We start from the raw sequence: 27,262 nt of genomic DNA, 5'->3' as shown, positions 1-27,262 counted from the left end.
ACTATGTGCGGGACCGGCTTGGCTTCATTCATCACTGACCTACTAACATATATCGAACAACTGTTATCAAAGTTTCAAAAATCTTCATCAGCCGAAATGTATGGAACGCCTAAACTGTCTGATGAGATACACATTTGTTTACGTGTTGTCAATTTTATATTACTTGCTGTGGTTTTATAATTACATGTGATCATTTTGTATTTACGTTATGTAAGAACATCTTTACATTATGTTGTTTTGTCTTTACGTTCTGCCATTTCGTCTTTACGTTCTGTGCTTTTGTCTTTACGTTCTGTCGTTTTATGACTACGTTATGTCAACATATATTTACGTTATGTGGATTTATCTTTACGTGCAGTGGTTTTCTTATAACGTGAGGTCGTTTCATCTTTACGTTATGTCGATCTCTAAATACTTTATGTGCATTTTCTTTTCTTTACGTGCAGTGATTTCTTCTAGACTTTACGTGATGTGATTTCTTCTTTACGTGATGTGGACAAAAAATTCATGATGACGTGTGATCCCGGAACTTTTCGATCCGGTGTAACTTCAAATCAATCCGTAAAAGGCAAAATAGACGTCACAACGCCGATTAGAAAAAATGCTGTACGAAATATACTTGGGTAGTCTATCCAGTCACCCTAGAGTGTTTATTCTATAGTATTATATATTAAAAATTAACATTTTGGTTCATGTTGAGTTTTTTTTTCATGGGTAGGGGTAGTAATTTTTGCACCAACTTTACTTGGAAAAGTATAAATAATTAAATATTAATTACCTGGCCGATTTGAAAAGCTTAGACACTATACAAATCTACTGTATCACACAAAAGCTTGTTTAAACTACGGTATTCTGAAAAAAAGATAATAACGGGTGATAGAGAAGAAATTCTGAAATTCTGTAAATTCTACTTTTTACGATTTTATAGTAATTGCAACCCTATAAAAATCACACGCCTGAATTGTTCAGATATTTTGGGCAAATAATTATCTTTTAAATTATGAATGCCTAAAATATGAGTTTCACAGTGTCGGTATTCTGTGAATGAGAATTATGCTTGATACTGAGACCAGTTTTTCGGGGAAGGGGTTAAATTTTAAAACATTTAAAAAAAAATCTTTCTTGAAAATTAGTTAATAGTGGTTTATTAATTCAGGAAATTTAATTTCTATCGAATTATTCAAAATTTGAGACGTTTTAGTCGAGTAATATCTTGTAGAGTCGAAGTTATGCGACTTTTTACGGGAATATTGAAAGTCCCATTTTAGCATTTTTTATTTTTGTTATTATTTTTTTGTTTTGGTTTTATAAATTCTGACTACGAAAATCGCCACAAGTCACCAACAGAATCCAAGAAGTATCAGTTGTGAATATCCAAAACATAAATAACAAATACTAGTAAGCCATTTTTTACTGAAGAATAAATACTCTAGGGGGTTTTGACATTGAAAACAATGTCAATTAAAGCCATTTCTATGAGACAGAGTTCCATTGTATTCATTTTGATACAAAACCCATGTGTTACCGCAACTTTCTTAGTATCATTGTAAAGCTGAGACATTTGGCAGCATATTGATACATACATATGTGAATTTACTTCGTTTTGCAGAAAAAAAGTTAGAAGTATAAAAAACGTAAACAAGATGCACCAAGCACACTAAATAGCTCACCTAGTTATTATTTTTTTTTCAAGGACAACAACTCTAACTTTAAGGATCTGTTCAACAATTTTGACTCAATGAGCACTTTGGTAGGACTTATCAGAAGGATCCTTTTATCAATTGAGTTTCATTCTATCAATTATAGTTTTCAAAATATTGGCCGAAAACTGCTAAAACATATTTTTTTGTCTTTCAAGAGCAAAAAAAATTAACAAGGAGTCATCCAACAAGTTTGAACCCCATAAACGTTTGTAGGTCGTGTCATAAGGATCATTTCAACAATTTGAAGTTTTATTCTATCTTTCATAGTTTTCAAGATATTGGCTAATCATTTTTCACATTTCAAGTGCAATAACTCTAACAAGGAAACGTCTGACAACTTTTTCTCCCTGGAGACTTTAGTAAGCCTTATAATAAGGATCATTCAGCAATAAAAAGAATTTGGCAAAACCTAACGGTTTTGGAGATATATGCAAAAAGCTATTGTCTGACCCCTATGTACTATTATTAGTAAAGGCGGCCATGTTTTTCCACGAAACAAAAATCCCCATTTCAGTTCTGTGGAAGATACCACAAGAAACGTTCATATCAAGTTTGGTTCTAATTTGGAGAAGAGTTTTGTATAATTGTTAACGACGACGTACGACGACGGACGCCAAGTGATGGCAATAGTTCACATGGTCTTGGGACAGGTGAGCTAAAAAATGATTTTTGCCTCAACGAGGTATAAAAAGTAGCCAAAAATACAAAAAAAGTATTGTTTTGAATTGATCAGATATGTTGAGTAAATCATTATCTTAATTGTGAATGCCTAAAATATGAGTTTCACAGTGTCTGTATGCTGTGAATGAAAATTATGTTTGATACTGGGACCAGTTTTCTAGGGGTAGGGGTCATATTTCTAACATTTTTTGAAAATTCTTTCTTGAAAATTAGTTTTGGTGGTTTATTAATGTAGAAAATTAAGTTTAGTCACGCAATAACTTGTAAGAGTCGAATTTATGCAAATTTTCGCGGGAGTCGAAATCCTCATGTTTTTGGAATTAAAAAAATATATTCTGACTACGAAAATCGCCACAAGTCATCAACAGAGTCCCAGGTGTAGCAATTGTAATAATATTGAACGTAAATAACAAATAAGCTATTTTTACTATAGCATAAACACTCTAGGGTGACTGGATAGACTACCCAAGTGTATTTCGTTCAGCATTTTTGTAATCGGCGTTGAGACGTCTATTTTGCCTTTTATGGACTGACTTGAAGTTTACACCGGGTCGAAAAGTTCCGGGGTCCCACGTCATCATGAAATTTTTGTCCACATCACGTAAAGAAGAAATCACTGTACGTAAAGAAAAGAAAATACACATAAAGTATTTAGAGATCGACATAACGTAGAGATGAAACGACCTCACGGTACAAGAAAACCACTGCACGTAAAGATAAATCCACATAACGTAAATATATGTTGACATAACGTAATCTTAAAACGACAGAACGTAAAGACAAAATTACAGAACGTAAAGACAAAACGAAATAATGTAAAGATGTTCCTACATAACGTAAATACAAAATGATCACATGTAATTATAAAACCACAGCAAGTAATATAAAATTGACAACACGTAAACAAATGTGTATCTCATCAGACAGTTTAGGCGTTCCATAGAAATGTGTATTGAAATGATAAATATATTACAACCCGGTCGCAAATTTGTAACATGTAAATTGATACTAGTAAATGTCTGTTTATATAATCTTCTTTTAAAGTTTTAATCAAAATTGTAAAGTACTTCTTTTGAACAAACACTATGTAACCCGTGTGGCCGTACGTGGCCTTTTAAATGACTGACCAGTAATTTGATTGCATGAGCTAATTTGAATTTTACTGTCTTTACGGAGATATTTCCCAACTCCAAGCTTCAAAACCATGGACAGCAACGTAAACATTACTTAGTTATGGTTGATATTTCTGTCACTTTGGTGACAGTATGGAATCTCGAGTATAGAATATTACGGAATTTCAACAGTTTTCAACTGAGAGTGACAAGAAATTTGACTTTTTATTTGTGAATAAAAATTCCCTGCAATTGGATCCAATTTTGATTTCAAGAACTGTTTGCAAAGTTAACAGAAGGAAGCATTTACTTGCCATAATTCATGTGTACATTATACATGTACATCGAAATTGGATGTATCAGAGAAATACAAGTAGTTATGTGTTCTATGGAAAGTGCATTTGAAAAAACGTTTTGTTCTAAATTGTGTTTTAACTGCATTCCAATGACTGGATGGAGGTGTTAATGGAATCATATCCTATAGGACAGGTACAGTGATCAATGTGATTAATATAACTCTCTATAATTGTGCTAACACTTAACATTGTTGTGTATACATAATTATTTTGAAAATGAAATGTTAAAAAATCATAATTCATTTCACAAATATTTTGCAGGGAATTTTATTTACAGTACATGTTCAAAATGTGTTAAGTCATAAAATTAGACCATACCTTTCTTTTTGCATCCTTAATCTGAACAAAAGTTGCAAACTCAAAAAAAATTTGAAAAAGCATGATCCTTCCTGTTAATCATACATGTGTGAACTATGAACTATAAAACAGACCTTGAAGTATGTTCATAGCCGTATTATATAAGAGAAAATCATTGAATTATTGCATGAATATACATGTACATTTATAAACACTTACCCCTAGCATCTTTAAACAAATGTACATGTAGTGATGTACAGACTTATAATAAAGCTAATCATGCCCCCATTTAGAGTAACTGTTATATACATGTATTCCTTGAATGATGATACTTCATTTGGTAATATGCTGAAGTGTATTTGTCTGTGTGTGTCTGGTGGGGGTATGCATGTCAAATACGCTATCAAATTGCATTTTGAATTTACTTTTTTTTTGTATATGGAGCAAAAACTCCATATAATGTTGTCGCTTCGTTGTTGGCAAATTGTTCCTTATAAAACAAATGCTTAAGAGAGTTCAAATTGTACATGTACACTAATGCAATGTCTTAAACATATCACATTTACACCAAATACTAACCCATTACATACTAAGTTCTCCTAAAAACTTTCTGTATTTATTTATGCAGATTTCGGAGAATGACACGTATAACAAATTTTCAATGCAAGGAACTATTGCCTAGAAATTGTTGGATATGGAATATTTTCTAAGATAACATATACTTTATATACTTGTAAAAGGGGGTAACCATGCTTTGTTCAGCAAAAAAAAAGATGACATCTTTAATACAGGTTACTCACTTTTCTGCAAATTATATTATAGATAACTACAATATTCAATGAAAAATGTTTTTATTTTTAAAAAATAAGAAACTCAAAGCGTAGTCTGCTATCGCAACTAAATGGGTTCTTCACAAGTATCCGTCACATGTCAACGTATCTGAGGTCATCAGTGCGCTTGTTTGAATGTCGCCGCTATGTGAAATATTATATGGTTTAGAAAATGCAAAAGTGCAGTGGCATGCCCTATGTCGATTTATATTCAAATTCACCTTTGCCTGTTTTCAGTTTTTTTTAAATTATCTTGTAAATTACTCTTAAGTTCCTTTAAGAAATTTGCCATTTTATTCATGTCGTTCTGTACTACAACTCTCATACAATTATTTCTCGTTCTTACCTTCGAGATCGAAATATAAGTAATATTTTTTTTCATCATCCATTATTTTCATGTTTGAGCATGACATTTTGGATTGCTCCAGTTATTGATACAAAGTAACTTGATCCAGTAACTGAATTTTATTCTATTTTTTTAAGTTTTACTGACAAGTGATCCACACTCAGTGGTACCTATTCACAGTACTTATAGACAAAAATGATATCTGTATGAATCACTCTCTGAGTGTAAGCCAACAATCCAAGTTCAACTAAAAATGTCAGAAAATGTATACAAACTTGTTCTTAACATCGAATATTCTCATTACGACCGTGATTTTGTACAAAGCTGTATACTGAGAGTTAGCCCATGCTGTTGACGATAGCAAGGATCGTGTAAACGTTAAATTATGTCCATTATCCAAATGTTGCTTAACATTTTTAAGTCGCTTTCTGTCTCACGAATGTATCTCTTGAAGAATTTGAAGCTTTCCGAGTCCGACTCGTCAGTCTATAACTATACTATAGTATTTTTTTGCGGTAATCTTTATTCTATCAAATTCCTTGTTCACATCAACAACAAACCCATACGATATCAAGACTTCAAAATAGCATTATCTTATGAAAGCAGGCTCCTGACATAATTCTTTGTGCGCCATCTGATCAAATAGTTGTTGTAATTGTATCACTCGACACTTACTTTGCATTCATGATTTTGTAAAGACTCTATCAATTCTTCTTGACCCACATCCTCAAAATGATATAATGCTTCGGTTATAACTCTCCGTTCACTTTCGGTAATGTAACATAAAAATTCTTCTGGAAGATTATCAGCAGATATTCAAAAAACTTGGAACAAGGCGAATTGGCAGAATTCACCCCATACAATGTACCTGAAACCATAGCGATACTTTTCCAATCTTTAGCTTCGAAATCATGGCGGAGGTAAGGAACTTTTAAGGAATCACCAGTTGTGCACTGGTCATAAAATGAATCAAAAAATTCTGTTAACATATCTCATATTACTCCATCATTGTTCATGGTTTGTTCTGTGTTCGTTTCCGTTCGCTAGAATGATATGCGCTGTAATTATATCCCTTTCCAAGCTCACATCTGCGTTTTCTTTAAATCTCACTAACCACTTCTAACGTTTCCATTACTTTACATGTTAAACAAGTAATTTTCAAAGTCTCGCTGTGAATTCCCAGGACAAATGACATCTTAAAGTTGCATACCGTTGCGAAGCTTGAAAAATAAGGCTTCAAAAATCATTATACTAATGGTACGATGATTGTAGAAGTCCTTCACAAAATATACTTGAATAAATAATACTGAATATCCACATTTTTACCTGTTCTGCTAACTGACAGCATGGAGGCAAAATACTCACAAATGAAAACAATATTCATACACCTTTGTAGTTAATTACATATATGATTTTAAAGTACACATTCTCAGCTTTATTTTGACTACTTTTAATCATAATACACACAAATAATGCACTTACAATGCATATGTCTAGGTTCAGTGTGTTTTTGGTACTACATAAAAGGGGGGATGGCCATTTGACCCGGACGTGGTTAGTGAGACCTTAAGCAAATTCATTAGTTCTTGAAGAGTGTGAGCCCTGTGAACTAGTATTTTGAACTCCAGTGGTTCTCTTATATCATCCTGCAAAGGCTACTTTACCCAAACTATCCTCCCATAATGGAGGACTTGTATGAACATTTTGCGGGGCTTGTCAAAGTGGTACCAGTCTAGATCTACGTTGTGGCATTGTTTCACTGCATTTTGGTTTTCTTTGTTTTTTCTTTGTCGCGTGTTCTTCCTCCGAAGTATTATTGTTATTACCTAATTTCTGCCGAAGTCCATCCATAACACGTGCCTTCTTCGTCTCCGTTCTGTTTTCTCCCTTTGACACAAAATCTCTAAGGGCGTAACTATCTCCTTTAATTGGAAGAAACTCTGAGAGTTCTTTGTCATTCATGCCCTTGACAGCATCTTCATCGACCTAACAAACATTAAGTTCTTATTTTACAGACAAGTTATTCAATTTATCACAAAGGTCACCTGGTTTGATCACATACCGTGGAAGTAACTAGTCTGGTATCATGTCCCAGCTCATCCTACCACTTTCTTTAGTGTAGGGCCAGAATTCCAGGCTAGAAAGTAACAGGGGTAAGTAAAAGCGAAAACGGAACGGAAAAGTAATAAACTTGTATTTATACTCAATTTATTAATCTTTTATATCAAATTACTAACTTGTTTTATTAGATTAGTATCTTGTTTTTAATTATCAAATAAGTTCTTTGTTAAATCAAACCAGTAATCTGATATATTTAAATAATCGGTTAGAACAAATTAATAATCTGTTATAAAAATTATAAGTAAGTAAATTGTGTGGCCCTAAAAGGCGTCTGTACAAACTCTAAAAACTATGAAAACCCGTCTGTATAATATTAGGTAAATTATTTTTAACTTGTTATATAAAATTAGCTTACTTGTGACATCAACTTAACTTGTGATATCAACTAATCCCAGACCGGAACTGGATATATGTAGCGTTACCCACGTTTACATCCTTGAAGTCAAATAATTCTGAAACAGTTATAGGGTATAGGCTGGTTGCTGGGTCTACTAAATCATCCCTTGTTAATCAACCCTGACCATGGTGGTATAAGGGTATCAACGGAACTTACGATAAATACGTGCTGGGTGTGCGCTAGAGTCATATCTATAAAAAACCGCATGCCATGGGTAAACTCGAATCATAGGCTAGTGGCAAATACATTTTCTGCACCCATTTTTCGGAGACAGTCAGAAGTGGTTAATCAAAATTTGTTAATTTCAACTCCAAATTACTCAACTGATAGTCCATTTCATTAAAACAAACCATTTTTTTTATAATACCATCTACTTTATACGATTTGAACCATAGTGCATGCTGATAATCGACACGTGACAAATGAACAAGTCGACTTAATGATAAAGGTCTCATTCCATCAATATATATATATAAGTTAATTTATAAATGTCAATTGGTAATAATCAGCGTTTCGAGTCGCTTTATCGTATGTCATCCAATAATGATAGTTTATAAATACGTCAAAAAAAGATTGACATATTTTTATAATATGGTAATAAAATTCAAAGGTAAGAAGTAACAATGCCAAATCGATGAAAATTTGTCAACAAGAATCGTACAGTAGTACAAGTGCGATTATTTAAGTCGATTTATCATATTAATATACAGTTACTCAAGTTTAAAAAAGTGGAAGTGAAGTATGGAAACGCATATGGTACACCCCTTGTAAGGATACTTTGTGGCAAATAAGTCAGAATAATAAGTTCTGTTGTGCGTTATAAGCTGGAATAAAGTTATCATGTTGAGGATAGCATGTCGGAATGATGTAGAAAAAAATGAATTACAATATCGACTTGCTAATAATAATGTAATTTAATTAGGCATGTTTTGCTAGATCAGTTTATCCAATCTTGATATATCCTTATTTCTAGTTCATTTACAGGTGAATTCTACTCGTTTTTCAAGACATCCTTCGGTATTGAAAATTATATAGTCAAATTACCAAAGTATTACAGGATTTGGATCACAAAATTACGCACTTACCAATTGAAAAAGGAAGGTGGTTTAACAATCCAAAACCTGAGAGATTATGCTCTTTTTGCAACGAGAATGTTGGTGACGAATTCCACGTATTTTTTGTTTGCGAATATGTCGCTGTTAAAAATTTAAGACTAAAGTATTTGGCAGGTTATTATTATAAGTATCAAAATCATAACAAAATGGGTGGTTTACTCTCTTTTTGCAATTTGAATGTGTTAAAAACACTTTCTGTGTTCATTAAAAAAATATCTGCTATGCTATGATAGATTTATCACATTTCGCTCTCTATAAGTATCTGTATTAATTTATTATTGCTCATTTCCGTTTCGTTGTTTTATGTATTACTAATTGACCTCTTGTAACACATTTATGTATGTGTCTGAGCGTATATAATAAATCTGAAATCTGACATTATTCTGTTTCTTGAAGAAATCACAGTCAGTGTTATGTAATCTTGTCATTGGAAATTGCCGATAAATAATAAAAAAAAACGTAGTTAATGAAATTGTTTAAGCATTTAAGAATTATTATCTGGAAGTGGAAAATCTTCCTTTTTTGTATGAATAGAATCCCTTTAATCTAAAATGAACAAATTTATTAATTACTTGAATTACTTATTATCAATTGAACATTTATTTTTCAAATTATTATAATAAAAATATTTTATAACTTACAGAATCTTTTTTTTTTTGTATTGTGATGTCTTTGGCAACAGTATACATGTATATATAATTATATATACAAGTTTACTGTAACTATTTAGCACTTACGATAGTTTAAACTTTCCTTCACAAATATGCTACCGATACTTCAATATTTCTTTGTCTTTCAATAATGACAAATAAAAAAAATAAAAAATCAACAAGAATTTTAAGAATAAACCACAAGGTCTAATACATGAACTACAATATCTCGTTCAAACAATTCAAAATCATGTTTTGATCAAATGAAGACCCATGTTTTGAATTTTTGCTCTTTGGGTTCTTTTTCTTACACGTGCAACAAAACTAAGTTGACCCATGTTTTGGGGTAACTTTAGTTGTTTAAACCGTTGCCTATTGAAAACTTGTTTGAACATTACATTTATGTTTTATAATTTTTTCCCTGTTGATGTGTCATGTAACTTCCAAATATGATTTAATTTATGTGTTAGTTGTGTTCGTATTGCTTTTGTTCCACTTCTTACTTTTAACAATTCACACATTTCTCCTTGTACTAAGTTTTGTTCTCTCTCTCTTTATCACGTCTGCACCGTACTTTCGCAATTCTCTTTAAAACATGCTCGCATGCATATCCTTCTCAATCAGATCACTTTACTCACTAAAGAAGTTTACTTATCACTGTTTTTTTAAATTTATGTACCGAACTTTTTTTACAAGCTTAATTTCCAAATCAAACTTCTCTTAAATGGTCAAGATGACGGATGATATAGCTAGACATAGAGAGAGAATCGGACTGTTTTACTCATTATCGCGTAAAAGGAAATTTAAGACTGGTCTCTCTTTGTTCGATATCAAATTCATTTGTTTATTTATCACTTATGGATTAGCCTCTATCCCGCTGATACTTCTTTTAAGCATAGTCCTTTTTTATCATGAGCTAAATCTGGAACTAAATATAAAAGCAAGTACCGGGATAAAGAGGAAAAATATATCAAATTACACTCAGTCTGTTCCAGACTTCCGATTGTTTGCATTTTATTGACAATTAATAAGTTATTCGCAAATCCTGAAGAATTCTGTATCTTTTCTTCAATTGAACGTGCAAAGCATTAAACCAAAACTTGAGCAAATATCAATTGAATATAACGACTTCAATATTCTTACATTTACGGAAAGCTGGTTAAAACAGACTGTACCTGATAACATATCGATAACAGGATACCAACTATTCCGCAAAGATACACCAGTTCGTTTGGGTGGGGGTGTTGTTATGTATGTAAGATCCAACATCGACTGTATCTGGCGTCCCGACCTTTGTGTTGGTCATTTAGAATGCTTGTATGATTAGAAATAAGTCTTAAAAAGAAAATCGTGTTATACGGTACATTTTATGTTCCACCAAATAGTAACGATAATATATGGGAAGAAGTCTCCGAATCTTTAGAATTAGCCCTGAATACTGATGAAGACACTATTGTAACAGGTGATTTTAATATTAATCTACTATCTAATTCTCGAAACAATAAAATTAAGATCCTCTTCAAATGTTTAGCCTTCAGCATTTAATCAGTGAACCTACCCATTTTACTGAACACTCATCATCCCTTATAGACCTTATCATGGTAAATAATCCAAGTAACCTGTTGATCACTGATGTAGGTCCGCCTTTCTTAGATCAAATTCGCTTCCATTAACATCAATTAACAATTGATACATAGAAACTGGATGGCAGAAATAATGTGATCGGCGAGAAAATCACAAATTAACACTAATGTACAAGATTTTGAACAATATGACACCGCCTTATTTTCAAACTCTGATTCATAACAGAGTAAACCAAATCCATAACTACCCAACTCTTAATTCTGACCTAATCCAATCAATTTATTGTAGAACATACCGATATTCTAATTATTTTATACCTTCCACTATTCGATTTATTCAAATATATTACTATTGCGGAGCACTTCCTGATCAACTGACTTCAAATATTCTCCTATTTGGATCAGATGAGATGTCAGATGAGTAATGAGAAATGTTTACCAAGGTTCAAAACATGTTGATACAGAGCAAACGCTTCAAATTAACAACCTGAATTACACAGCTACTTCTTTTGAATAATTATGATAATTCTTTATGACCTGGGTAAATATATAGAGCATTAAATATCAACCTCTTTACTTTGCACCAAAGTCACCAAATGCACGTTATGAGCACTAGAGCGCTACTTCCTTGAGCTATGTTATTATTCATGATTTCAGGAGACGGATTGATATAAGACTTTCAGTCTCGTTTCTGAATCCTGTGATTAATTTGCTATTGTTCGTTTCATTCTATTGTTTTGGTTTGATATTAAAATATGCAAATTACTTAATAAATATGTTTAAACTAATTACTTAAATAGAAATGTGGAACAGTTTGTTGTTAACTTACTGTAACCTGCAGGTGGAAAGAAACTTTTAACAGAAATATTTTACTTAAGTATATGTTATGTTTAGAAGCAATAGCATATAAAAATACTTTAAACAAATAATTCAGGAATATTTTCCCGACACAGTCGGTCTAGTTTCGCTTTTTACCCTTTGACCTTAAAGACGCGCTTCCATGGAAACGCAAGTCACCTGATCACGATTCTATTTCCCGATTGGCCAAATACTGACAACTTAGTGGCGTTCGAAAAAAAAAAAACTATCGAAAATTGAAATGGCATGCCACGTGTTATTTCCTGAATGAAATGTAGAAAATTATGTGTAAAAAGAACAAATTTTACTGCGTCGGCTATCTTTGTTTTAAAGATAGTACTTGTTTTAGGTATGTTATAAGGTATATATAGGAGTCATTTATAATTGGTTTAGGAATCTTTATAAACTATTGTTAAGTTATTATAAATAACAAATCATGTATTTTTACTATATAAAGTCTTCTGTTATATTATTTAAGAAGTAGCCAAGTACAGGTAACCATGGCCAATTAAGTGAACTATTATGGTAGTCGGCATAAAGCATTATTACCAGTGTTTTAAATATTGATATTTCAGATGTATGATGTGAATGTTTCTAATGAGGAGGTAACCAAGTGTCTTTAGTTTATCAATGTTGATACTTATCTGAAATGAAAACAAGCATGAAAAATATTTGACATAGAGCCAATTTATCTGTATATTATGCAAATGTCTAGATTTCTACAAAACACAAAAAATGGATTTGTGAAAGCATTATAAATTGCCTTATTAATCAGGTTAAGCAAACTAGTATTTCATATATTGGAAATTAAAATTTCAACCAAAAAAACTGTAAAAAATCTGAATTTTCAAATCTGATGTAAATTTTCAGAAAAATGATGTAGATTTATAAAGATTATTAATGTAAAAGTCAAACCTCCACAATAAAACTTTCATGTCTCCCTCCTCACGAAAAGGTGGGGAGATGTGTTGTTTTTTTATGCCTGAAGAAGCTTGTATTTTAAGATGGGTCATATTATGGTATACCTGACTCCGTTCATCCACCCGTCGTTCACACTTCCCACAATAAATAAAAATCTGCAACTAATTGTTGTGAAATATTTGTTCATTTGTTAATATTGGTTGCTTTGAGCTCCCTTTAGATGGTTATAAATTTTGCTTTAAAAAAGAAAGAGATTTCCTATATTTGTGCAGTAAACTGCAAATGGTTCAGCAGTTTCTTGAAACTTTGATGAATAGTTTATTTCTATTAGTGTAAGGTACCTTTTATTTTTTTTATTTATTTTTATTTATATTCTTGAGTTTTGGGACTTTATTCATGGAAATATATGGTCATTTTCCAATTTTCGAATCAAACTTAGTCTTGGTTTCAAGCTTGAATTTAATGTCCAAATTTGCCCAATCTATTTAGGGTTCGACCTGTGATGGCATATCTAGCTGCACTCTGTGAAGCATTTTATTGCCTTGTCTGTACATTACACTTTCGTGAGCATAACCTATTTAAATTATAGCAACAAAATTCATAACATTTCGGAGGTAGTTATGACATGACACTAGGATGTAGTCGTGCATATTACAATGAATTTATGATCCACTGAATTTTGTTGGAGTAATGGTCCTTAGAAGTTTAATAAAATACATAACTGAAGCAAACTGTTAAGGGATATTCTTTGGAAACTACTTTTCCGAATTCTATGAAACTGTGTACGTGGTTAGGACACAATATGTGGTTGTGTAAATCCTGCATAGAACTGACGTGGGGATTTTTGAGGAAAAAAAATGGCCGTTATTACTAAAAATAGAACATATGAGTCAGACAGTAGTTTTTTTGCATATATCTTCAAAACCGTTAGGTTTAGCCATTTCTGACATTCAATCATAAGTGTTTAGCATGATGAGATCTATCTGTGGTCAAATTACTCACACATAAACAATATTCATACACTTTTGTAGTTAATTACATATATGATTTTAAAGTACACATTCTCAGCTTAATTTTACTACTTTTAATCATAATACACACAAATTATGCACTTACAATGCATATGTCTAGGTTCAGTGTGGTTTTGGTACTACATAGGGGGGGGGGGGCATTTGACCTGGAAGTGGTTAGTGAGACCTAAGCCTCGTTGGAGTTATTGAAACTTTCAGATCGCTGAAATGATCCAATGATAAATCCTACCGAAGTCTTCTTGAGTCAGAATAATTGCACAGCTTGTTAGATTTATTGCCCTTTGAAGACAACTTTAACCAGATTAGCGATTTAAGCTCCTGGGAGCCTCTTGTCTCTTGTTATTGGCACCTCAATAGATTTTCCATTTAATTGATTGCAATGCAAAATCAAATTTTTGATTTTTACAACTTTAAAGCTTTTTTTCCCGACGCATCTGTATAGTTAGTTTCGCTTTGATCTGAAGACGCTCTTCCGTGGAAACGCAAGTCACCTAATCGCAATTATGTTTCCTTATAGGCCAAATTTTGATAACTTAAAGGTAGCACTTGTTTTGATATAGTTGAAGAGAAATTAAGTATGGGTATGTCTAAAAATCGTGTAGGGAAGATATCATGGTAATCAATGAAAATGTTCAAATATTTTAATTTTTGTTTTTTGTTCGTCCTAAATAACAAATATTTCTTTGTTCATTTCCTCTGATGTTCCGTATATCGTGAAATATTTTTGACTGCATGGTTATTAGTGTAACAATTCCCATAGTGGACTTTTCCCAGTACTTTTCTGTATAGTAGACCGTAACCTAAGTTTAAGTTTCCATTTGCATGCACTTTTCCCCCCGGATACTGATTTTATAATATCTAATAAAAAAACTACTTGAGATTAAGAAATACATTAATCACTAATCACATACTTCTGTCTGGTTTTAATGTAGAACTTTGCTTTGTATTCGTAATTTTGACCTAGACTAAGTGATCAATTTTCATGTTGTATTAATGCAATATTGTCATCATGGGTACATGTACATACAGTGGGGAAAACAATAAAATCTTCTTAATCATGGAATTATGAATGAGATGTTTACGAAATGTTGATACTATAAGCATGCGTATAATCTGAGATGGCCACGAGCGAAGAATTTATTAAACATTTTTCTTCCAATGTCAGGATTTTCTATTGATCCTTGAATTTACTCTTTATAGATTAAACGGCACTTGGCCATTTCTGTTATTTGCCCGCATTTAGAAGTTTTATAAATATACACCATGCTAAAACGTTAAAACCGCACAACAGAACAGGTACATCATTTTATGACAAAACATAACTTATTCAACTTACTCGGATTTGAAATAAGTAGCTATTAAGTTATAAAATTGGTAGAAAATTATTTGACAGGCATAGTCATAATGTAAATACAGAAAACTAGTTAATTTCGTGGGTACATGCATGCATTTAAAGCCAGTAAAATTGACAAGTGCTGTCAATATTTTTGATGTATTTTTGACCAAAAAGACATGTACATGAACTTCAAATTGAGCTTCGAGGTTTGACATGCAGACATTCCAACAAACATAGATATTTTATGTTATTCTGACCCTGTTCTTGTAAGCGACGAAAATTTTTAACTTATACTTAAAATGTAATAATTTTTAGACATTAAATATGAAAAAACCTAATAATACAATTACACAGTCTTTATTTGTCTACAATCACACTGTAATATAGTGATTGTTTTGAAAGAAAAACTTCTTGTCCGGCTACTAGCTTATTTTTTTTTCTAATAAATGTATATTAGACTACATGTATTTAAAAATTCTTAATTTTATATCATCGAAAATACCCGTCTTGTTTTTAGACAAACCCAAATATGGGTCGGTATAAAACGTGCTAAAAAAAAGGTTCCAATAAAGAAATATTGTTATTATGAATTCTGAACGCTAAAAATATAAATAAATAATAACCAAGGTAAATGAGGAAGAAAAGAAAGAAAAAAGTGTTGAGATTTGAAGAATAATACCCCGCGCGTTGTATATTTACTATATCACTAATAAAACATTAATGAACATGTATGAATATCAGGAATATGGAATAACAGAATTGTGTTTTTTTTTGTGTCACATTTTAGAGATTTCCGCTTGAACGGGTATAAACACAATGTCCGAAACAGAGGATGGTAGCTCCTTCGTCCTTGTACTAACCTCTGCAATGGCATCCTGGTTCCCGGGACTACGTTCCAAGTATTAGCTACTAGCAATACACCCTCACGTATACTCGTGAGAGTGTATTGCTAGTAGCTAATATTTTTATATGCGTAACATACTGAATATTGCGATCGGGAACCAGTCTACTGCAATGGGAACTCAGTTGGTTAGAATCATTTTTTTCGTAGAGGTTGCAACAAGATAAAAAAAAGTGTAATAAATATATATGTATTTCTCTTTCATGTTGCTGCGGTTCAAGATACGTATATTCTTACTAAAACCATATACCTGGAGGCTCTTGGCTAAAAGTAATATTTTGGGACAAAGAGATACCAAGGCTAATGTTCCCTGATTCTGGTCACACAATGACTGCTAGTTTTTTCTCTATTTGACAAACTTCTAATCAAGTACTAAACATGAAGACTTCAAGCAAGCATTTTTTTGTAATTTGATTTGTAGTTTTGATTATAAATTATTAGTTTGTTTAAATTGTTTATTGATACATTTGGTTCATTTTTTATTTGTTTGCTGCAGGTTTTCTTAGACAAATAACAAAGACATTTATGAAAATCATCCTAAAGAATCAGACTGTGGGTATGAGAAATCTAGGGCTGTAACTTAGTATATGCATCATTAATTTGATCCTCTATCCTACATATTAACATCTAAATAAACTGTCCCGTACCACCATACATCGTGTACTAAGTTACAGCCCTAGATTAATCCTACGAGGAGGAATGACCCGGCCAGCGAAAGCTATATTTTTATATAGCCTAGCTGGCCGAGTGGTCTAGGGCGCTGGACTTGTGTGCAGGCGGTGTTGCCATAGATGTCACAGCAGTACGAGTTCAAGTCCCGCGGAGGGAATGACCAAAAATTTGCATCGTAAATTTGACAGTTCTAACATCGTTGGGAATTTTTCAGACATATATATATCTTAAGCCCATTAAAATTCACTGTTTCTGGGTACTTTGTATTTCTAGATTTCTAGAGATCATACTTATGTTAACATTGGTAACCAGAAAAGGAAAAGATAAATGTGATCATGAGTATGTCTCTAACAGTCATGATGTGGTCATTGGAGAAGAAATAGATGATGAAGATGTTGATGACAACAATAATACCAAGTCAAAGTTACAAAACATGTCACCAAGCATCAGTACCAATAACCAATCATTACATTATCATTCTATTTTAAAGTCCATGACTTTAGATGATATTTCATCTAAAGATTTATTTGTTTCAATAATGGAAGAAATGAAAACAAGGTTAACACAATGTGCATATTTATTGTTAATATTATGTTTTATGTTTTTAGTTTTGTTCAAGCATGAGGCGTCCTGCCAGACATTTCATAACATCATCACAACCATCACCGTCATCTTCATAATGTCATCACCATGTACTCATCATGTATCATATTTACATTATAACTTATCATTCTTCTTTCCCGACATTCTCAGTAATTTAGTACAAAGTATAATTAATATTTTGTTCCATCATTTTTTTCAAAGAGATGTCATTTATACATCTCCAATTTTCCAATTTTAATTGACTAATTTGATGCAGATTACATACGTAATCATTCATCAACCCAAATGGGAGAACAGATTTCACTGCAACTACTTTTGATTTTTTACAAAAGCTTAATTTGTTGGGATCAATTTCATACAAAATTTCATGTCTGAGGACATTGTTTAGATTATTTTAGCTCACCTGGCCGTGTGAGCTATTGCCATCACCTGGCGTCCGTCGTCGTCAATTTTTCAAAACTCTTCACTTTCTAGCTTGCTTTTTTGGTTTCACAGAAAATCAGCATTCCATTTGTAAAAAAATGTACTACATAAAATCAAGCTACTATAGAATTGTCCACTAGTATGTATGTTTTAAAGAACGTTTAACTTCTATACACACAACTGTCAAAGAGGATCTGCATCCTACCACAACACTTGTTACTCCCGTAGTGGTATTAATTCAATATGGATCCTGAAAAATTCGAAAGATCTTTTGGAGACAATCAGTTCAAGACTATTATCTGAATACAACAGCATTAAAACCTATGATTTTTCAACACTGTATACCTCTATTCCCCATACTCAGTTAAAATCCGACTTAAAACATTATAAATCGTTGTTTTTTCAAAAAAGATGGTACATCTAGATACAAATATATAATTCTTGGTAGAGATTCCTCATACTTGTAAGAAATAATTCCAAAATCATCTTCCAAATATACAGAGGAAGATGTTTACAAAATGCTGGAATTTTTAATCGACAACATATTTGTCCAGTGTGGTGGACGTGTTTTTCAAAAACGGTCGGCATTCCAATGGGAACAAATTGTGCTCCTTTACTTGCTGACCTATTCCTTCACTCTTACGAGGCTGTCTTTATAGCTGATCTGATCAGAAAGATCAGAAAATCGTTTGGCTAGATCCTTCAATCTCAGTTTCCGCTATATAGATGACGTATTATCTTCAAACAATCCTAATTTCGGGGATTTGATACATCGCATCTACTCAAAAGAACTTGAGATAAAGGATACTACAGACACTGTGAAGTCAGCCTCGTATCTTGACATACACTTAGAAATCGATGGTAAAGGAAAACTACTGACCAAACTTTACAACAAACGTGATGACTTTTCATTCAGAATTGTCAACTTTCCTTTCATCTGTGGCAACATCCCTTCGGCACTTCGTATGGAGTGTTCATATCACAACTCATACGTTATGGCAGAGCTTGTTGAAACTACGCAAACTTTTTGTATCGCGCTAGAACTCTAACAAATAGGCTTCTGGAACAGGGTTATGTTTCTACAAGATTGAAGTCATCACTACAGAAGTTTTATGGTCGTCATCATGAACTCGTGGATCGTTATGGTGTATCCATCTGCACCATAAAACTGATTTATTCAACGGGTCATAGTCTTCCTTTCCTCGTTTGTCTACCCCGGACTTGACTGTTTATGAGCAGCTCGGCGGGTGTTTCTAGAAAAGGATGAATTCAAGTAGTTGAAATTATCAATTCCAATCCACATTAAGCACAGGTATAAAACAAAAAACAAAAACTTTGCCGAGGGCAGCCAGTTAAATTCTATTCTTCGAGAGAAATTTTGACACAATATTAATTTTTGAAAGATTAAAAATTGGAACTTACAGTTCATTATGGACAAAACAATACTGCACATTTTGAATCTACTAATAAAAAAAATCAAAATCAGACTAGAAATTTTCCAAATTTTGTCACGAAATCAAAAAATATTATACTTGTTACTGGCCTCTTATTCTACTTGGCTCAAGGCACAACCCCATAAATTGATTCCAGCCTTCCGTTTGTGGTATTGGCACCTTTCATTAAAATTTTTATGAGAACCATTCATGTTAATCAATTTATTGTAAGGATATAAGAAAAACGCCTTTTTCATGCCCTTTTTAAGTCTTTACAGCCAAAATCAATCCTAGTTTTCATTTAGTGGAATGAACCCTTGTAAAACAATTTCAATAATATTCATTCAGGTAACAAATATCTTAATGGTTCAAAATAGAGCAGGATTTTGAACTCACAACTCAATACAACTTATCGACCAGTCAATGTTGTAACAGTGCAAAAGTCATATTCTTTACAAATAATTGGAATTTAATTACTGAAAATATGTTAACCTGAGGTAGTTCTTTTCACCAACAGATTCTATGAGGAAATGACAAAAAAGTCACAACTGTACAGTCTGCCCGTCTTTTTTTTAAAAATGAGGCAAAAAATGAAGACTGTTTAGAAATTTTGAAACAGTATGAAACACATTTAACGAAAATCTTTAGAGAACCACATGGTACGTATATATATTTATTTCAAATAGATACTTAATATGTGTACTTGTATATATTTTCAATGCTTCAAAGTTTATAAATGCTGTCAATCGAGAAACATTAAGTAATATATATCTAGATCATAGTCTACCATGTCTAAGGTTAAATAACAATGATAAGACTTGTTTATGCATTAATTCATAACAATCAGGGTGTCACAACAAACTTCCATTTTCTTCTACAGGGAACATAGATCAGCTTAATACCCACAAGGTAGTTTTAGGTGGAGATCAGTTGACAAAGTATACATATAAAAAATATAAAATCATGACCTTATATTTGTATAGTTGAGTAAATATGATAATACATTTACTAAAAAATATTGATAAGATGTTTTAACCAGTAACCTGTTGACAAAACAATCGTTTTCATCAGAATTTGCCGTCAATACAAAAAATGTAATACATACTTCAGATATTTTGTAAGTCATAATATGTTTCTCCACTTGCCAATTGTTTATTTACATAGTATATTGCATGGTTAATAATTGATAATATTTCTACTGTCGTAGGGAAAGACTACAAAATATGAAAAATGTTTGCCACCTCTCAAACACCCCAGCAGGGAGATTTGAACATTTGCACACTATTGTAGTCGAAATGTGGCATGTTAAACAGGATCTTTTGATGGTATTCATAAATACAAATAGGAACCTGTCCCATTTTAATAGTAACAGGATAATTGATTGGAGAGAGTGAAGTACTAAAATATGATCACAAGTAAAAAATAAAGCCTAGTTTTGACGTCTGTATAGACACTGTTCAGCACACAAGTTAAATCCAAATGGGTTCTTGGCACGAGTCATCATATTTTGAATTATCATAATTTTTTTATACAGAGAGCATTTAGTAAATAACTGTCGAAGAAGTTACAGTATGGACAAAAATTTGTAAAAAAAAAAAACAGGAATTTGACCTAGAGGTCTAATTTCAAGGTCATAAACCATTGTGCATGCAATGCGACACATCATCTTTGCCCAAATTAGGCGATCAATCTACATGCCAAATATCAAAAGCCCTCATAGAAAGACAAAAAAAAATTATTTATAATCATGATTATTCAATAACTAAAGAAAAAAATGTTATTTCCCTTCTTATCTAATACCATTCTTATTCTAATGGTGTCTTTACTTAAACATACATTGTAATATGTGTTTAAAGGAAAAATGCAGTAATTATTAATTAAACAATTTTTACAACACTTATTTTCAGAATTTTCAGGAAGCATACACAGCACTATACCATCAAGGGTCAATAGAACAAAAAGGTACTCTGTACCATTCTAAAATAATTTTACGAGCTGATGTGAATGGGAATGTAAAAAGTAATTACAAAGCTCATGAGGACCTTTTGCTTGTAATTTTGAAAGCACTCGTTTATCATGTTGTTCAGGATTTCCCAAATCCAGAGTAAATTGGCAGAGATGCACTCCTAAATTAAATAATTGAGACAATTTATGGTATGCTTATGCAATTATTAAATAATAATTTGAATTGATTTTTAACTACATATTGCTATATGATTGAGGTAAAAGTTCAAGGTTATAGCCCACTCTCCATGGTACACGGCACATCGTCTTTGGATGATCTCCTAAATTAAATAATTGAGACAATTTATGGTATGCTTATGCAATTATTAAATAATAATTTGAATTGATTTTTAACTACATATTGCTATATGATTGAGGTAAAAGTTCAAGGTTATAGCCCACTCTCCATGGTACACGGCACATCGTCTTTGGATGATCTACCAACATGCCAAATATCCAGAGTCCACATTGTAAGATAAAAAAGATTACACCCCGTGCAACAGTTTGTCATTGAAATAACAGGAATTTGACCTTGAATCTAATTTCAAGATCATAAAATACTAAGCACTGTATGCAACACACTGTCTTCAGGTGTTCTACACACATGCAAAATATGAAAAGCTTACATTGAAAGACTTGATCTGGTTTGAAAAGAGAGTTTTATATTGACTACAAGAAGGTCAAAAATTTTTATTTGCAACTTTGCTAATGCTCACACGTCATGATTATGAAAATAATGATTATGAATGACACAGCCAAAGGAGACAACTTAGAACAAATGGCCATTAACATGAAAGAGAACACCTCTTTCTTTTATGGCCATTCTGTTTACAGCAAGCACTTAACAGAATGTGTGAATTCAATTCTGCAGAGTGAGTACTTGCTGTCACCAATGGAAAGGGTGAGAATGCTGGAAGGTGCCTTTGTAAATATAAGTGGAAGACCTGGAAAAATAAGGAAGTAGACCTTGTACAAGAAAATTATATCAAGAACAAAAAAGAGTTGGTAAGGTCGCTGGGTATGTTTACATTTATGAATATAAAATTTGTCACATAGCTAATCTTGATACCTACATTTTTGACTGTACATTATGTTGCCTGAATCTCAAATCGTTGATAAGACAGGTGTTAACACAAGATTTATTGAACTTGAAGTCTGTTGTAATTTAGAACAATACGAGAAATGTTACAATGTTAATTACGACCAATCAGATATTGCAGAAAATAACACACAACAACCACAGCAATTATTTGTTCATATCACATCATCCCATGTCATATTGCAAAATACCAAGTCATACAAAAAGTAGATAAAACAACCAGATCATACAGAATGATCACTTTGGGGAATGTTCCTACATTCACTAAATAAAATGTACATAATGATCATACACTATTACAAGTGTAAGAAATATTTCAGGTGCAAACAAAACTGAGAAGGCTGTTCAGAGGGCATGTATGGCTGCAGACACTTGCTTTGCCCAGGGGGCTCAATTTTCTGGTTGCCGCCATGTTAAAAATTTCTATATGACTTAAGATTTTAAACACAACTTTTTCAAAATGTAATTTCTAGCGATCGAATGGACAGATTTACGTGAAATTGTGATATATCGATTCAGAAAGTTGTAAATTTTGGATTTATCATAAGGAGATACACAAATTCGGTAGATATAAGAAGAAATTAACCAGGTAAGTGGAAAAGCCATGTTTATTATTGTCCTGGTAAAACCGAGCCTTGGTTTTATGAAATAAACTTGATTTTGCCCATTTGAACCTAATGTTTTCATAATTATGATAAGGTTTTACAATGATTTATCATCATTTATGATATTTATTTGCATTTTAGAGAAATTTTATTGATCTAGCTCACATTTACAGCTCATTCTACACATGTCTAGTTTGTTGTTCATATTTTGCTAGTCCGCCATTTCTTATGTGTGTTTTTAGGAACCGCCCATTGAAATACATAATGTATGATATTAATTTGCTTAATATTGATGCAGTTACTAAGATAGAAATTTAATCATATACAGTTAAAAGGCTGTATTATGAAATTAACCTTCTTTAACAAAATGTACGTTTGTTTCAAACATATTACCAGTCAAGTTGTCTTAATTACAGTATTAAAAAGATGCTTAGAACTACAGTACCACGAACCAAAATAACAGACAACAGTAAGTCAGTTAGTAATACATTGTATCATTTGCACTTTACATGTATGTGTATGTGTGTGTGTGTTTTTTGTGGGGGAGGTAGGCTTAAATATGAAATAAAAAAGAAACATTGAAATATTCAATTTATGAAACAAACAAAAAAAAACAGGATCAATGATTGTCCTAATAAAAATAATGAAGGCAGGACCTTTTTTTCAAAATATTAAGGCAGGATAGAGTTTACAAATGTAGCTCTTCCAATAGAGATCAAATGGTTGTTCCTTTTTTATTTTAATTGATTTCATTTTACCATTCAATTTTACAATGATTTACAGAACAAGAGGAATCGAACCTCCTACTCATTGTTAAATATGACATGAGTCCACCAGGGTACTGTCATTAAACATGTATTTTCTACTTAACAATGTATTGAATACATACTGAAACTGCATTATAAAACACAATCAAGTGCAGTATCACAGCTGTTACCATCCTTTTCAATCAGGTCTTTACAAAATAGTACAAGTACATTGTACATGCAATTTATAATCTTTTATAGATATTATAAGCTTACAATTATGAAAAGCTTTCAATTTTGATATGTATTACATGTATAATAATATTGGTTTGTTTTAATTTTCAGCATCCTAAGCAGTGTGAATTGAATTAATAGACAATGCACATGTACATGAAGCAGGAGGAAACATGACTTGCATGTCAATTATTGAACTGATTTGACCCATTTCAACAGCATATTGGGCACACAATGACTTAAATTCAGTAAATGTTTAGTATGGGAGAATCAACACATTATATTTTGAGCATGAGGAAGGCGCAGATTAAATAGTACATGTATTTACCTATTTCCAGGGGAAAGTATCTGTCCAAGACTGACAATATAAAAATGTAAAACAATACAGTTGTAAAAGTTTTCGGTATCTGCTTTAAGACATATTGTGGTAAAATGTGATACACTGCACATGTATAATAAAAGAAAATTGAATGTATGTTCTTGTTTCTTGTATGTGACAAAGCCCAGTGGAACTTTCATTATTCTGATATTGGGTACATTTACTATATACATTTGTACATGCATATACAGTATGCATTAACGTGTCTATCTCTTTTTTTCCACTTGTGTTTACACATTAAGCCAACACAATGGACAGTCCAATTAAGCCATACTTTTAAATTTAAACTTAACCATTACTGTGAACAAGGATTTATATGTAACTCTGTGCTGTGAACACAAATTTTGCAAAAGTCCTGAAAACCATGTAGTCAACAGAGGCTAATTTGGGTATCATTATCGCCTGCGCATGTGACTTTAGTGTGACAGGAGTGACATGCAGGTTTCTCTAATTAAAGTACAGTATTTTTCATTATTGCCAAATGTTGCATGCATACATTAAAAATAAAAATGTAGCATTATACCACAGCGAATATCAGAGATACATGTATCTGGACTTACATTATATTACTGTACTGAAAGTTGTACAGTATGAAAAATTAATATGGATAGTTTTTAACATCATGAACTGCTGTAAGTACAAAAAATGTATGTAAGATTTTTTTTGTTTATAGTTGCAACCTCTGCAAAGTCTACTTGAAACCTTGCAATCCCTTGTTAACATTAATTTTCAGATGAGTCTCTGTACCCTCATTGTGTTACAGACCTAATTAAGATTACAATGTAAGTAAAGTTGCCACATTTTGATCATTTTAATGTATAAAATTGGTACATAATCTGTATCTTGAAATGTACAAAATACATCAAAGCACGCCTTCCAAGTCATCCAATTATTAGTGGTATAAATTATCACATGAAAACGATGAATTCTCTAGGAGGAAACATGCAATATCGAGACTAAATCAAAAGTCCTCTCATATATGATCGATCATATTGAATAGGTAGAACGTAATATTGAGTTTAAAGATGAATAGAAATTTACCATGGCATTAAATTTAATGTGAGCATTTTAAACGGTGTCATTTCTTTTATTAAATTTCACAAATGATAATAACACATTATGATATCAGAATCAAAACAAATCCAAACATAAAGAATATTAAAATAATGTCCATATAAGAAAGCATCTCAATTTAAATGTCCATAATTAACACAAATATTATTCATATAAACGATGCGCAACGAGAAAGGCAGGTAACTCCGTCCACATTGCTTCCAAGTCCACACACAAATACACGTAGTCTATGCGTTTGCACTTATTTAAAGCATGTTTCTACATTATATGTCTATTTGAATAACAAAGAAGTGAACTTTATCTTTGAATAGTCAATCAGTCGGTATGCAAATTATCTATCGTAGTAAGTTATCTGAACCAATAAAAAAAATCCGGAACTGTTCTTGTTCACTTAATCTTTCTCTGAAATAATTAGAGAGGTTCCGATGATGTACACCATATTTCATTAACATCTGAGGCGACTTAGGTTCCCCTATCTATGAACTCCCCTGCTTTGCCGTTTCAAAAAATTTGAATAAACAAATTGGAATTCACAGACTTTCTAGAAGACAATAAAAAAACATCAAGCAAAGACATTGAAATACTCTTGAAAATATTTCAAGAAATGAAACCTTTTAAATATGTAAAAGGCAGGAACATCAAAAAATGTAAAGTTGGGGAAGACCCAAGAAAAAATGTAAACAGGTCTGATCTGTTGGAAGCAATTAGGAAAAAGGCTATCAACTTATAATGTGAAACACAGTAACAATATAATGTTGAACATTACATTTAAAAGCATTTTAGATTATTTTTGTACCGAAGAAGTTATATTAATGTGTGATAAGTACATTATATTTTTTCATATTGTTTAATTTGTAAGTATTAGATAATATTATTCTTTATAGTTACACTATTTTAGCATACATTCAAATTTCATTGTGGTTTCAAAGAGAACTACAACTAACAGACAGTGACACTGATATTCTGCAGTATGTCTTCAATATAGGGATACCAGAAGTAATTATAAGGGCTGATATCAGAAGGCAACTATATTAAAATATGATGGGTGGTTGTTCTTTTAGATAAACAGCCTTTACAATGAAAGGACATAATAAATTAATATTGTATGCAAGGTAAGCATACCACCCAAGTATTGAAAATGCCTTTGGGAGTTCATGCCTGAAATAGTCCTCAACAACAAAGAAAACCATTTCAGTGGCCTTCATATTCATGAAATTGTTGTTTTCCAGCTTCTTTATGTCAAAACAAATCTAATGCACCACTTATTGGAATGTTTGATTATGATTTGTGGTCAATATTGCTCTTTGGATAATTAAATTTTGGAGCCCTCATGGGGGAAATCAAATAAAAAGTGTCTTCCAACCCCCCTTAACAATTATTTCTGGAACAGCCCTTATCGATAATTCAAACCTATATTTCTATCCTGCATAATTGACATTCAATACATGTACATGTACTCCTGCAAACATTGCAACACAAATGTGGAGTTTTCTCAAATTTCTTCTCATAACCAAAATGTTTCAGCAAGTTTGTTCTTAAACAACCCTTTTCATGACAGTAACTCACAATATCTTTAAGATCCTTTATATTGCTGGCAATGTCTTTACTACAAAAATATAAAATATCCTCAGATTGTTGTCCTGAACGTCTATTAAATAGACCTTATGTTAGTAGGGTTACGTTTCGCAATAAACTATATGGTATACCATGTTAACACAGGTTACTCTCTACAAATAATGTTACACGGTAAAT

At 32.0% G+C, this 27,262-nt stretch overlaps 1 pseudogene across 1 annotated transcript; it reads left to right on the top strand.

Moving 5' to 3' along the window:
• The first annotated feature begins 16,324 nt into the window (after nt 1–16,324).
• Nucleotides 16,325–26,733, top strand: LOC148620289 (uncharacterized; annotated as a pseudogene). The gene is made up of 6 exons (XR_015921351.1): nt 16,325–20,028; nt 20,561–20,694; nt 21,286–21,473; nt 22,094–22,391; nt 22,793–22,888; nt 26,032–26,733. The product of XR_015921351.1 is annotated as an uncharacterized LOC148620289 (transcript).
• Nucleotides 26,734–27,262: the final 529 nt, after the last annotated feature.

The sequence above is a fragment of the Perna viridis genome, chromosome 4 (genome assembly GCF_037379345.1).
Source record: "Perna viridis isolate PV_CMFRI_1.1 ecotype Kerala chromosome 4, ASM3737934v1, whole genome shotgun sequence".
Lineage (NCBI taxonomy): Eukaryota > Metazoa > Mollusca > Bivalvia > Mytilida > Mytilidae > Perna > Perna viridis.
This window is presented reverse-complemented; position numbering and strand designations above follow the sequence as displayed.